The following is a 12698-nucleotide window of genomic DNA, read 5'->3' as shown; positions in this document are numbered from 1 at the left end:
GGCTGACTGTGGAGCCCCTGGCACAGCTCCCTGAAGCTAGTTCTCTAGAGTAGGTAGACACTGAATAAACCATCCTGAAACAACAGGTGATGGGAACCCAGAGAACTGATCAAGCCAGTTAAATGGCGTGGGTTACGGAACAAATTAACCATGAAGAATAACCTGTTTTTTCAGAAACAACCAAGAGTCATAATTGTTTAAGTAGCACCATTGATGGTGAGGTTGCATGAGCTAGCACCAGCTGAATTATAAACATCCTAACTTTCTTGGCAGATGTGCAATGGGAACCCAAAGTGGCTTTGACTCCAGGTACCATGAAGCAAAACGGTTTGTGAAACCCCTAGGGCATGCTGGGAGCATGGGACAGTACTGATTGGTGGCCTGGTTCTTTGCTGTAGAACCCTGAGGCATGCTGGGTCCTGTGTGTACAGGAAATTCTTTCTGTGTAAGGCACAGGGATGGTGACCTGAACTTTTAAGGAGAAAACGGGGCATGGTTTCCACATCAGAGCTTCAGAGCAGTTCAGTGACGGCTGTGATCAGCCTGGCGGAGGAAAAATATGATTGTCAGGCTCTGGGGAGATGAGACTAAGCTGAAATAGAAAAACTAGACCCAACCAACAAAACCGCAGGTCCCACTCTCCAAGGGCTTGCTGTCTCCTCAGGGAACCAGGCGTTCGTTTCTGAGAACCACACACATGGTGCGATACATCGCGACGGTGAATGCCCAGAGAGCAGTCTGGAAAACCTGGATGAATAATTCAAACGCCTGTAGGGACTGGGTCATGGAAGGAGGGGCAGTCGGGGGAGGCTGCCCTCCTCTGTGCGCGCGCTCACACACGCACGGGCACGGGAGCAGAGGGAGAGGAACGTGTGGTGGGCAGAGAGAACGGTTAGTTCAGGCTTCCTGGTGGGAAGGGCCGGGAGAAACAAGGACTATGGGAATGCAGTGCATTGGCGATGCACGAAAAGAAGTCCAGTCTCCAAAACGCCATATTTTGTGGTCATTTAATGAGACCCGGAGGCCCTCAGACAGATTTGCAGCCTTGACAACAATGTTTAGGGTCCCTGTGAGTCAGACTCCACTTGAGGGCAGTTCGGGTAAATCACCAAACGTCAACCTGAGTTTTTCTTGTTGGAACGCGTGGAGGGGAACATGAAAAGCCTTGACAGGTGCACATTTAGGACAGGAGGAAACCACACAGCTCATGTCCTCCCTCCTGGGTCCCGAGGAGAACAGGTGGGGCCTCCTGGCTCCCAAGGCTGAGAACCTGAGATAGGAGTCCATCCCGGATCTTCAGCATGCCGGCCTTGAGGACCCGATCAAGGGGACCATGCGGGGACGGCGAGGCCGTGGGACAGGTGGTTACCAGGGCGGAGGTACCCTTGGCACGGCAGGTTCTGGCATTTTTGTTTCCTCAGACAGCCTGCTGTGTGTTCTATAGCCGTTTGTCCCCATGCTGTCCTGGCCACGGGGAACCAGGGGGAAGTTGCAAGGGAGAAATGGGGCTCCATTGTCTGAGCGTCTTGCCCTGGGGTGGTCGGTGGGGCCACAGGTGTGCGGGGGTAGTGTTGCAGGGACCCCAATTACACACATGTTCTCACGGCAGTGGAGACCACATGTGCAGTCCACTCCTCTCATACCCTCCTGTGCTTTATCCCACAGCCCCCCCCCCTTCAAGATGAGGTGCTGGTCTGGGTGACATCCCAGGCTTTGTCCCCCTCTGACAGACCCGAGGCCCAGCCAGCTTCCCTGACCTGAGGAGAAGCTTCTGGAAGGGAAGCAAGCCCTTTAAACAGAGCCCACCAGCACCTTCCCATCACGGAGAAATCGGTGGCCAGCCCCTCCCACCCGCCCTATGATTATACAATAGATTTAAAGTCGCTGATATCCACAAATCTACTTCAAAATACATTCTCTAGCCATAGGGAATGTCTCCGAATTGTTAACCTTCTCCCCAGGTGTTTGAGGCAGCACACTGTGAGATTAGATGTATATTTTCTCCAAGATACACCACCCATAGAGGGGTTCATATTTACATCTTTTGTTGATATTTTTTATAGATTAAAAGCGCCTCTTTGCTAGGTGATAATTCTGCTAAGTACTGTAATTTGCTGCCATTAATATTTGTCTGAGTCCTAGTTTGCAAAATATATTTGAAACCACGTTAGAAAGTCACATAATTGCTTCTTTTCGAGCTGGGGAAATGAGCAGTTTCTTTACCCAGCCTTTATCCTGTTAACCTGGGAGGGGGTGGCTGTGCACCAGAGTCCCGGAGAATGGCTGAGTGGGAAGCCGTTGACTCCCAGGCCCCTCTGGGGGCCAAGGGGGCCTGCAGTCTGGCAGGGCACAGCTGGATATGGCCCAGACTTCGAGTGCTACGGGCCGCCCCTGCTGCCAGCCTGGCCACAGAGGGAGCTGAGTCCCACTGCTGATGCCTGCTCCTGTCTGGGTCTACCACCGGGGCAGTTGGGGAGAGCAGCCTCCCCTGTGGGGAGCACTCTCTTGGGCCTCTCTCAGGATGCTTTTGGACAAGCAGTTGCTGCTTAAACACGCAGAGGCTGTGTGACGGGAAGTGGGCTGACGTGGGTCTCCGCTTTATCAGCACTCCGGTCAGATGCCCCCAGTGAGCAGTTGGAACCCTGGGGACCAGCGTGTGCCATCTAAGCATCTGCCTGGTGAAGCAGTGCAGAGCACAGTCTCTCATATACGTCCACATTCCACCAGGGCCCCCTGCTGCCGCTGCAACAGAGGCAGTCCTAGGCCCCGAGAAGCACGTGGATACTCTGTTTGGGGTCCTGGTCGAGGCGACTCACACCTTAGGACACAGCCACACCCCTGTCAGCTCTCAGGACAGTGGGCATCAGATTCCAGGAACGTGTTTCTCGGGCTCCATTTGCACCTAGACGTAGGGTCAGGCCAACTGAGCGTCTCTAGTCATAAGAACATTTGATCTCTAGCTTCTCCAGCATCTCTAGGCGCAGGACTGAGCGCTTGTCCATGGGTGGCCCAGCACGGGTCTCCCAGTCAGGCTGAGTTTACCCGTGTGTAAAATGGAGACAAGGTAGTCCTGACTACACACGGGTATTTGTCCTGAGGATCAAAGGAGTGAAGAATTGGAGACTGGTTTCAATGGTACCTGGCAGCAGTAGTGTGCAGAAAAATGTTACTAGTTCTTTCATGGATATTTGGGAGCGATCGTGCCACTGTGGGGTAGATATCGGGCTGCTAATCCAAAGGTTGTCAATTCGAATCCACCACAGAAGGATGGGGCTCTCTGTTCCTGTAGACCCACAGTCTGAGGAGTTCTATTCACGCCTATAGAATTGCTATGAATCAAAGTTGACTCAGTGGAAGTGGGTGTATGTATTCACACACATGTGCCTAGGGAGGGGCCCACTTGACTGAAAGAGAATTAAGACAGCTGTAAGACAGCAATTTTCAACCTGTGGGTCACGGCCCCTTTGGGGACCAGGCAACCCCTTTACAGGGGTCATCTGATTTATAACAGAAAGCAAAATTGTAGTGATGAAGTAGTAATGAAAATAATGTTATGGTTGGGGGGTTCACCACCACATGAGGAACTGCATGAAGGGGTGGCTGCATGAGGAAGGTTGAGAACCACTGCTCTGAGAGGAGGAAAGTGGAGTTTCATGGCCCACTCACTGGTCTGGACCCGTTGTCTCTGAATCCAGAGCTCCTTAGCTCTGCCCATGCAACCACAAAGTTGATCTAGCACCCTAGGTCCAGATAAACAAGCTGTGGTCAGTCAGGCCAGGAAGGTTCCTGAGATGGGTGGGTCAGGTTGGATCGAGGGCCTTGCACAGAAATTCTAGTTCAGGCCAAGTCCTCGTAAGGCCCCTTTCTGTGCACACCAGCTCCCCGTGTTGTGTCCACCCATGTGACACAGCACACAGAAGCATAGGAGAGCCCACCCTAAGTCTCATGAGGACGGGGCTCGGGTCACCCACTCTGAGAGAGTTAGCCTGTGCAGCAAAACCCTTACCTTCTCATCAGCTGAACACAAGAGGAGTGAAGTTGAGGTGGCCACAGGCCACAGTGTCTTGGTCAGGGCTCAAGTGTTGGGTCAGGGAGCTTGGATATAATCTGTCATGGACTCACTGGTGACCGATCGAGTAAAGTCCCTTGACTTCTCAGAGCTTGGCTTCTGTCTGTGGAATGGGGCTGTCACTGTCGCTGGCTGCACAGGGCTCTGTGTGCAGTAGGCGAGGGGGTACAGAGAGGGCCAGGTTTGCCCTTCCTCAGAAACAAAGCCTCTGAGTTGGAGTGGCCTTGAGTTAGTTTATTGTGCCAACCTGGCCGATAAACGCATGCGGGATTAATTGAAGGGTGGAGGGATAAATGTCTCGGCAAGCCTCGCCTTTCTAGTTCTCGGGTCTCTTGCTTTCTGATGGTTGGACCAGGGTGCAGCTGCCTTAGCCAGTTCCCTGCTTTAGCTGGCAAGGCTGACTTCCTGCAAGAAATCCCCAAGGAGAAGCCACATGGACCTGCCCTGATGCAGCCCTGGGTGCTGGAGCAGCCATGTAGAGACCCCTGCCAGCACTGAGATGCTTACACATTCACTGACTCGGCTTTTCTCCTGCAGTCGGCATCATTGCGTCTGCTTTGTGAGATGCAGGAGGACTTTGTGGATTGGTGTTGGACATATGGGTTAATGGATTAATGTTGGACTTGTGGGCTTGGGCAGCACCAGGTTGGGGTGTTTTCTTGATGCGCACTTAACCTTTATATAAAACTCTCTCTTATTCATGAGTTTCTGTGGATTTGTTTCTCTAAAGTACCCAGACTAGCACAGCATCCTTGAGAAGAACCCGAGGGTGGGAGAGATTTGGAGGCAGCAGATTTCATTGGGAGCTATGAGAATCAAGTCTGTGAGGAACCTCAGGGACAGCACGGGACATATTGTACTTGAGGGCGAGGAAGCCAGGGCAGTTGTCTACCAGTTCCTTCCCTCATTGGTTGAGGTTTCTTTTGTGAGTATCAATCCACAGGCACTCATGACCTGTCCTTTGTCTGATGAACAGTGTCAGGCAGCCGTGGAAAGCTGGGCAGGGGGTGCAGAGTGCCAAAGGAATGCCAGTGTGTTCCAAGCTCACAGTCTCTGATATAGGTATCTAGAAATGTGCCCAGCAGAAGCATGCACTTGATTAAGACTATTGCTTTTAGCTCTGGCTGAGTGTGTCCCCGATTCATAGCCACTCTATCCATGAGAAAATGAAACCCCCTGGTCCTGCACCATCCCCTTAATCCATTGTGGACTGGACCACTGTGATCCGTAAGATTTTTATTGGCTGATTTTCAGAAGCAGGTTGCCACATCTATCTTCCCAGTCCTTCTTCAGCTGGAAGCTCTGCTGAAATCTGTTTAGCATTATAACACACACACTGTCACTGACAGATGGTGGTGACTGTGTAAGAAGTACTTGGTTGGAATCTAACCAGAGTCTCCTGTGTGGAAGGTGAGAAGTCTATCACTGAACTGCCACTTAAAAACCGAGCAGCTTTCCCTGTGCCTACAGGAAGCACTACCTACTGGGCAAGGACCAGTACCTGTTCCTGTACCACCTGATCATCGATAGGTAGCAGCCAACAAAGTCAAAACACCCCTCAATTGTGCTATACAAACAGCAAACAGAGAAATGCACACACTCACATTCTCTAACGCACCTACCAGGATACAGGTGGTTGAATGCCTAAGAACACACCAGCTTACAATTGTCAATTAAATACAAATACAACATCAAAGAGATAACATATAATATTAGTTCATATGGAAAAAAAGACAGACGGGCTCAAACAAGTGACCAAAAGACAGAGCCAAGGCTTTTGAAGAAGAAGTTCTATTGGAATTAAAAAATAAAGAGTTTAAAAGAATGATATTTAGGTATTTTCAATGGATTGAGAGAAACATTGAGACAAAATCAAAGGAAATACAGAAAAACAACTTCAGAAGAATTCAGAAAAACACTACAAGAACAAGTTGACAAAATAAAGGAAAACTTAGAAGCCACCATACAAAACCAGCAAATAGATGTCCAGAGGCTAATACTAAGATTTCAGAAATAGATAATGTTTTGAAAGGGTAAAGGAGTACAATGAAATCAATGGAAGACTGAATTAGTGAGCTTGAAGACAAATCTCTTAATTTGCTAGAGGAACACTCAGGAACAAAAAGGAGGAGGAAGAGGAGGAAAAGCAGGAAGAAGAAGAAGATCCTTATGGGACATTATCAAGGTGAATAACTTACATGTGATTGGAATTCTATAATGAGACCAAAGAAAGAAAAAAGCACACAGAAAAATTTCAAAGTCATTGGAATAAAATTTCCCTAATATTAAGAAAGATGAGTAGGTATACATTCAAGAAACTAAATAAACCCCAAACAGAATAGACCCTAAAACAAAGTCACCAAGGCATATCATAGCCAAACTTTCCAAAGACAAGGAATCCCGGGAGCAGCTCAGGAAAAATAAAACATTATCTACAAAGGAGAATTAATAAGACTAAATTCTGATTTCTCAGAAGAAACCATGCAGGCAAGAAAACAAGTAGATGATATAAATAAAACTCTGAAGGAAAAACAATGCCAACCACAACCATATACCCAGTAAAATTGCCTCTTAATTATTTTCCGGATCAAATCAAAATCAATAATTTCCTAATCAGCAAAAATAAGTAATTTGTAAAAGCCAAATGAATCTTATAAGAAAGACTAAAGGGAGTTATTTGGGGAGAGAAGCAACAACAGTAGGCAACAACCTGAGATTAACATGCATGAAAACACCACCCAGAAGCCAACTAAATACTGAAAAATAGGGAACCAGAGATATAAATTTGTAATGAAGATAGTTACAAAGTAAATGAGGGAAGGGTATAGTTACAGAACTTCCGACTGGAGAGGAAGTGAAATAAATGTCAAGATAGAACAAGCTGTGTTAAACTTGGAACGACATTAATAAATTGCAGGGTAATCTAAAAATAAATAAATAAACCTCATCAAAATGAAAAAAAAAGAGGAAGAGTATAAAGAGTTGGTAAAAACGAAAACAAGAGAAACAAAAAAATCCCGCAAACAAAACAAACTCAGCACAGATAATTATGTGGAACAAAGGAACCAGCAGCACCAAAAGAAACACACATATAGTAAAATGACAGTAATGAATTTATACTCATCAATGCTTACACTGAATATACATAGAATAGATGCACCAGTCAAGAGACAGAGAATAGCAGAATGGACAAGAGACATCCTTAGAATAAAAGCAAAAGTAAATTAAAAGCAAAGGATGGAAAAATATATCAAACTAATGACATTAGAAAAGTAGGACTAGCCATATTAATTTCTAATAAAGTAGACTTTTAGGCAAAAACCAACCTGTTGTTTTTAGGTGCTGATGAGTCAGGTCCTATGTTCAATAGAAGGAAACTGCCCTGTCCTACACCATCCTCACAGTTGTTCCTATGTTTCACCCATTGTTTCAGCCACTGTGTCCATCCATCTTGTCAAGGCCCTTCCTCTTTTTTGCTGGCCCTCAAATATGCCAAGTATGGTATCCTTTTCTAGGGAGTGGTCTTTCCTGACAACATGCCCAAAGTATATGAGATGCAGGCTCTTTGCCTCTAAAGAGCCTTCTGGCCATACTTTCCTCAAGACAGATTTGTTTATTCTTTTGGCAGTCCATGGTACTTACAATATTCTTCACCAGCACCATAATTCAAATGCATTCATTCCTCTTCAGTCTTCCTCATGCAATGTCAAATTTTGCATCCATATGAGGTGATGGAAAATATCACGGCTTGGGTCAGGCACACTTTAATTCTCAAAGTAACATGCTTGTTTTGCTAAACTTTGAAGACGTCTCGTAAACCAAACCTCCTTAATGCAACGTGTCCTTTGAGTTCTTGACTGCAGCTCCGTGAACACTAACTGTGGATCTAAGCAAGATGACATCCTTGATTCAATCTTTTCTCCATGTATGATGATGCGACTTATTGGTCCAGTTTGAGGATTTTGGCTTTCTTTGTTGTTCACAGTCCAACATGTAACCACCACACTTGTAGGGCCCTTCGGCTTCTTTATTTTGAATTGTAATCCATACTGAAGGTGACAAACCTTGATCTTCATCAGCAAGTGCTTCAAGTCTTCATCACTTTCGGCAAGCAGTGTTGTGTCATCTGCATATATCAGGTAGTTAAACAGCCTTTTTCCAAGCCGGATACCACATTCTTATATAATCTAGCTTCTCTGATTCTTTGCTCAGCATAGATTAAAAAAGTATGGTTAGAGGATACAACCCTGACACACACCTTTCTTGATTTTAAACCATGTTCTGTTTGTACAACTGCTTCTTGATCCACGTACAGGTTCAGCATGAGCACAATTTAGTGTTCTGGAACTTCTCTTCTTTCCAAGGCTCTCCATAGTTTGTCATGATCCACACATTCAAAAGCCTTTACATAGTCAACAAAACACAAATAAACATCTTTCTCTTCCAGTGAAGATCCATCTGACATCTGTATTGGCATCCTGTGTTCCATGCACATTCTGTTGTGAATCTAACTTGACCCTCTGGCAGTTCCCTGTCAATGTACTGCTGCAATCATTGTTGGATGGTCTTCAGGAAAAACTTTATATCAAGATCAATGATATTCTGTAATGCGAGCATTTGGGGGGTCACCTTTCTTTGGGATGGGTACAGATCTCTTCCAGTCAGTTGGCCAAGTAGCTGTCTTCCAAATAGCCTGGCACAGACAAGTGTGTGCTTCTAGTGCTTCATGAGCTGTTGAAACATTTCGATTAGTATTCCCGGAGCCTTGTTTTTGGCTAATGAATGATTACAGTGCAGCTTGGACTTCTTCCTTCAGTGCCATTGGCTCTTACTCATGTTCTACCTCCTAAAATAGTGGGACATCAACTAGTCCTTTCTGGTACAGAGAACTCTATGTATTCTTTCCATCTTCTTTGGATTCTTCAGGCATCATTCAATGCTTTGCCCATAGAACCTTTCAACATTGCAGCTTGAGCTGAAACTTTTCTTGAGTTCTTTCAGTTTAAGATCTGCTGAGTGTGTTCTTCCCTTTCGGGTTTTCTAACTCTAGGTCTGTGCACATTTCATTATAATATTTTCTTTAGTCTTCTTGTGCTACCCTTTGGAATTTTCTGTTCAGATTTTTGATTTCACGATTTCTTCTATTTGCCTTAGTTATTCTACACTTAAGACCACGTTTCAGAGTCTCTTCCGACATCCACTTTGACCTTTTCTTTCTTTATTGTCTTTTTAATGACCTTTTTCCTTCTTCGTGGATGATGTTCCTAATGTCCTCCCACAGCTCATCAGGTTTTCTTTCATTTGTGTTAAGTATGTCAAATTTGTTCTTGAGATGGCCTCAAACTTTAGGTTTAATTTACTCTAGGTTGTATTTGCGCTCTTGGACTTATTGAAACTTTCGACAAGTAGTTTTAGCTGCTGATTGTGAACTTCTCCATCCTCTTTCCACTGATATCATCAATTTGATTTCTGTCCATTCCATATGGAGAAGCCCACATGTATATTTGCCTTTTGTGTGGTTGAAAAACCGTGTTTATGATGAAGAAGTCATTGTCTTGTAAAATTCTATTATGTAATCTCCAACTTTATTTCTATATCCAAGACCATATTTTTCATCTACTGAAGGACAAGACTTTCTACTGCCATGAGGAGGTACAGTCTCAATGCCTGTCCAATAGGGTTATTATGAGGTGGAATGAACTCGATGGCAATGACTTTGACTTTGGTTTTGGTTACTTCCTCCTTGTTTCCAGTGTTTGCACTCCAATTGCCTCTTACAATTATCAATGCCTCTTGGTTGCATGTTTGATCAATTTCAGACTGAGGACAATGGTAGAATTCTTTAATTTCTGCATCACTAGCTTTAGTGGTTGGTGAGTAAATTTGAATAATAGTTGTACTGGTTCGATTTCCTTGTCTGTGGATAGATATTATATAATTAATGACAGACTTGTACTTGAAGATTGATCTTAAAACATCCTTTTTGATGTGATGCCCTTCCTCTAGAATGTCAATACTGAATAGTATCGACATATTGTATTGACAAACCATATGATTTATGATTCCAGATGGCCAATTCCATTCCACTTTAACTCACTACCCCCTAGAGTGTGGATCTTTATACATTCCACTTCATTTTTCACAACTTCCAGTTTTCCCAGATTCGTACTTTGTGCATTTCAAGTTCTGACTATTAATTGATGTTCGACTGTGTACTTTCACTTTGAGTCATTCCCCATCATCCGATGAAGGTCTGAATGACTCTACTCCAGTTATGTCATTGTGGCTGACTCGACTTTGAGAAGACAGCTCTGCCTCAGTCTCATTTGAGTGCCTTCCAACCGGGGGAGCTCAGCTTCTGGCACTGCTCTCTGACAATGCTCTGCTTTCCTTCATGAGGTTTTCAATATCTGACAATGTTTATATGCTATCTTTAAGGTTTTCAGTGGTTAATTTCTCCAAAGTACACAACCTAGTCCTTCTTAGAAGTCTGTTTTCCATGTGGAATATCTGATGTAACCTGTTCACTTTGGGTGACCCTGCTGGCATTGGAAACACCAGTGACCTGGCCTCTGTCCTCACAACAAATCACAAGCCACCCTATTATGCTAAACTGACTGACAAGTGGTAGTAAAACCAGCACAGTATAACTCAACATTATATAATGATTAAGATATCAGTTGAACAAGAGGACATAACTGTAATAAATATCTATGTATCTAATGGAAAAGCAGGCTCCAGACCCAGCAGAAAGCAAACAACTTTTCCACTGAATCCATTTATATAGGGAGCAGACCACCCATCAAGGGAACTTCCTTCCAATCAATTACCTCCCGACTGGGATCTGAGTAAGCATTTTGCATTCCTCTTTCACCTTCTTACAATTGATTGGCTGCTCATGCCAGATACCATGATGGAGGTAATCACATTGGGTCAGATCACATCATAAACTATTAACTGACATCACTGAGAATCCTGTCTAACCAAACTAACCCCAAACCGTAACTATCCATGCTGATGGACAGTTGTGTTACCTAAAATGATAGAGGGACAATGCAATCCCAATACAGATTCCAGCATTATTCTTCAAAGCTACCGAGAAACTAATACATTGAAAGGAAAGAGACTACAGATAAGCAAAGCATTCCTAAAGAAGAGTGAAGCAGAAGGCCTCTCACTTCTCAATCTCAAAACCTACTACACAGTAGTCAAAGCAAACCGACTGTGAGTACAATGACAGACACTTGGAACAATGGGGCAGAAATGAAGACCAAGAAGTAAATCCACCCACCTCTGGACAATGGATCTTTGACAAAGGGATTAAACACATTAAATGGAGGGAGAGAGTCTCTTTAATAAACAATGCTAGCAATGATGGATCTCTGCCAGCAGAAGAATAAAAAAGGACCCATATCTCATGCCACATATGAAAATGAACTAGTGATGGATCAAAGACCTAGCACTATAAAGAGATCAATGGAAAATTTGGGACAAACCTAGAGCCCCTACTATATCATAAATATACTATAAAATATAACTGAGAGCATATGAACAGCAGAAGATAAATTAGCTGACTGGGAATTCCACAGGATTAGACACTTACTGTGCATCAAAGGATTTCACCAAAAGAATCAAAAGAGAATCCACAGACTGGGATAGTTTTTGGCAATGACATATTGTACAAAGGACTGATCTCTAAAATTTATAGAAAATGTCAACACCTCAACAATAGAAAAAAAGCTAAGTTAAAAATGGCAGAGGACATGAACAGACATTTCCCCCCAAAAGACATTTCAGCAGCCAACCAAGGAAAGAAGAAATGCTCATGATCATAAGCTATTAGAGAGGTGCAAATCTAAACAATAACGAGACATCACCTTCCTAGCATTGATAGCAAATTTTAAAAAATCAGAAAGCAACAAATTCTGGCAAGGGTATGGAGAGCTGGGAACCCTCCTCCGCTGCTGACAGGACTGTAAAAGGATGCACCCATCGTAGAAACGATCTAAGGCTGCCTCACACAGTTAGAAATAGAAAACCAAGCGACCCAAAATCGCTTGACTTGCTTGACATCCTAAAGTATAAGAGCTGTAATATGAACAGCTGGAACACACCCACGCTCACCGCAGCCCCAATCACAGCAGCAACATTTGGAAGCAACATCAAGGCGCATCGATAGAAGATGTAGAAACAAACTTTGGCACATACAGAGAACAGAATAGTCCACAATGTGAAATAATAATCAATGAATCCGGCATGAGCTTGGAGGACTTTCTGTTGAGCGAAATCAGCTGATCACAGAAGAACAAATATTGTATGAGATTAAACGCCAAGAAAAGGTTTTCACACTAACAAAAAGCACTCTTTGATGGATACCAGGGGTGGGAAGGAGAGTAGGTCATAGGCTACCTAGGGTGAAGGGGACAGCAATATACATTAAAAAGGAGGTCAGCAAGAGATGATGGAGGTAGCGGAAGACACTGGGAGGAATGCAAGGCCATTCCAGAGGTAAAGGCAATAGAAGCAAATATTGTACAATCCTTCAAGTGTGGGGATTGACATGAAAGTGCTTGGATAGCCATGTAGGGTGGATAGGTGTGGGAGAGAGAGTGGGAATATACTCACAGAA

The sequence above is a fragment of the Tenrec ecaudatus genome, chromosome 18 (genome assembly GCF_050624435.1).
Source record: "Tenrec ecaudatus isolate mTenEca1 chromosome 18, mTenEca1.hap1, whole genome shotgun sequence".
Lineage (NCBI taxonomy): Eukaryota > Metazoa > Chordata > Mammalia > Afrosoricida > Tenrecidae > Tenrec > Tenrec ecaudatus.
The sequence above is the reverse complement of the archived record's forward strand: the minus strand, read 5'-3'. Positions refer to the sequence as shown.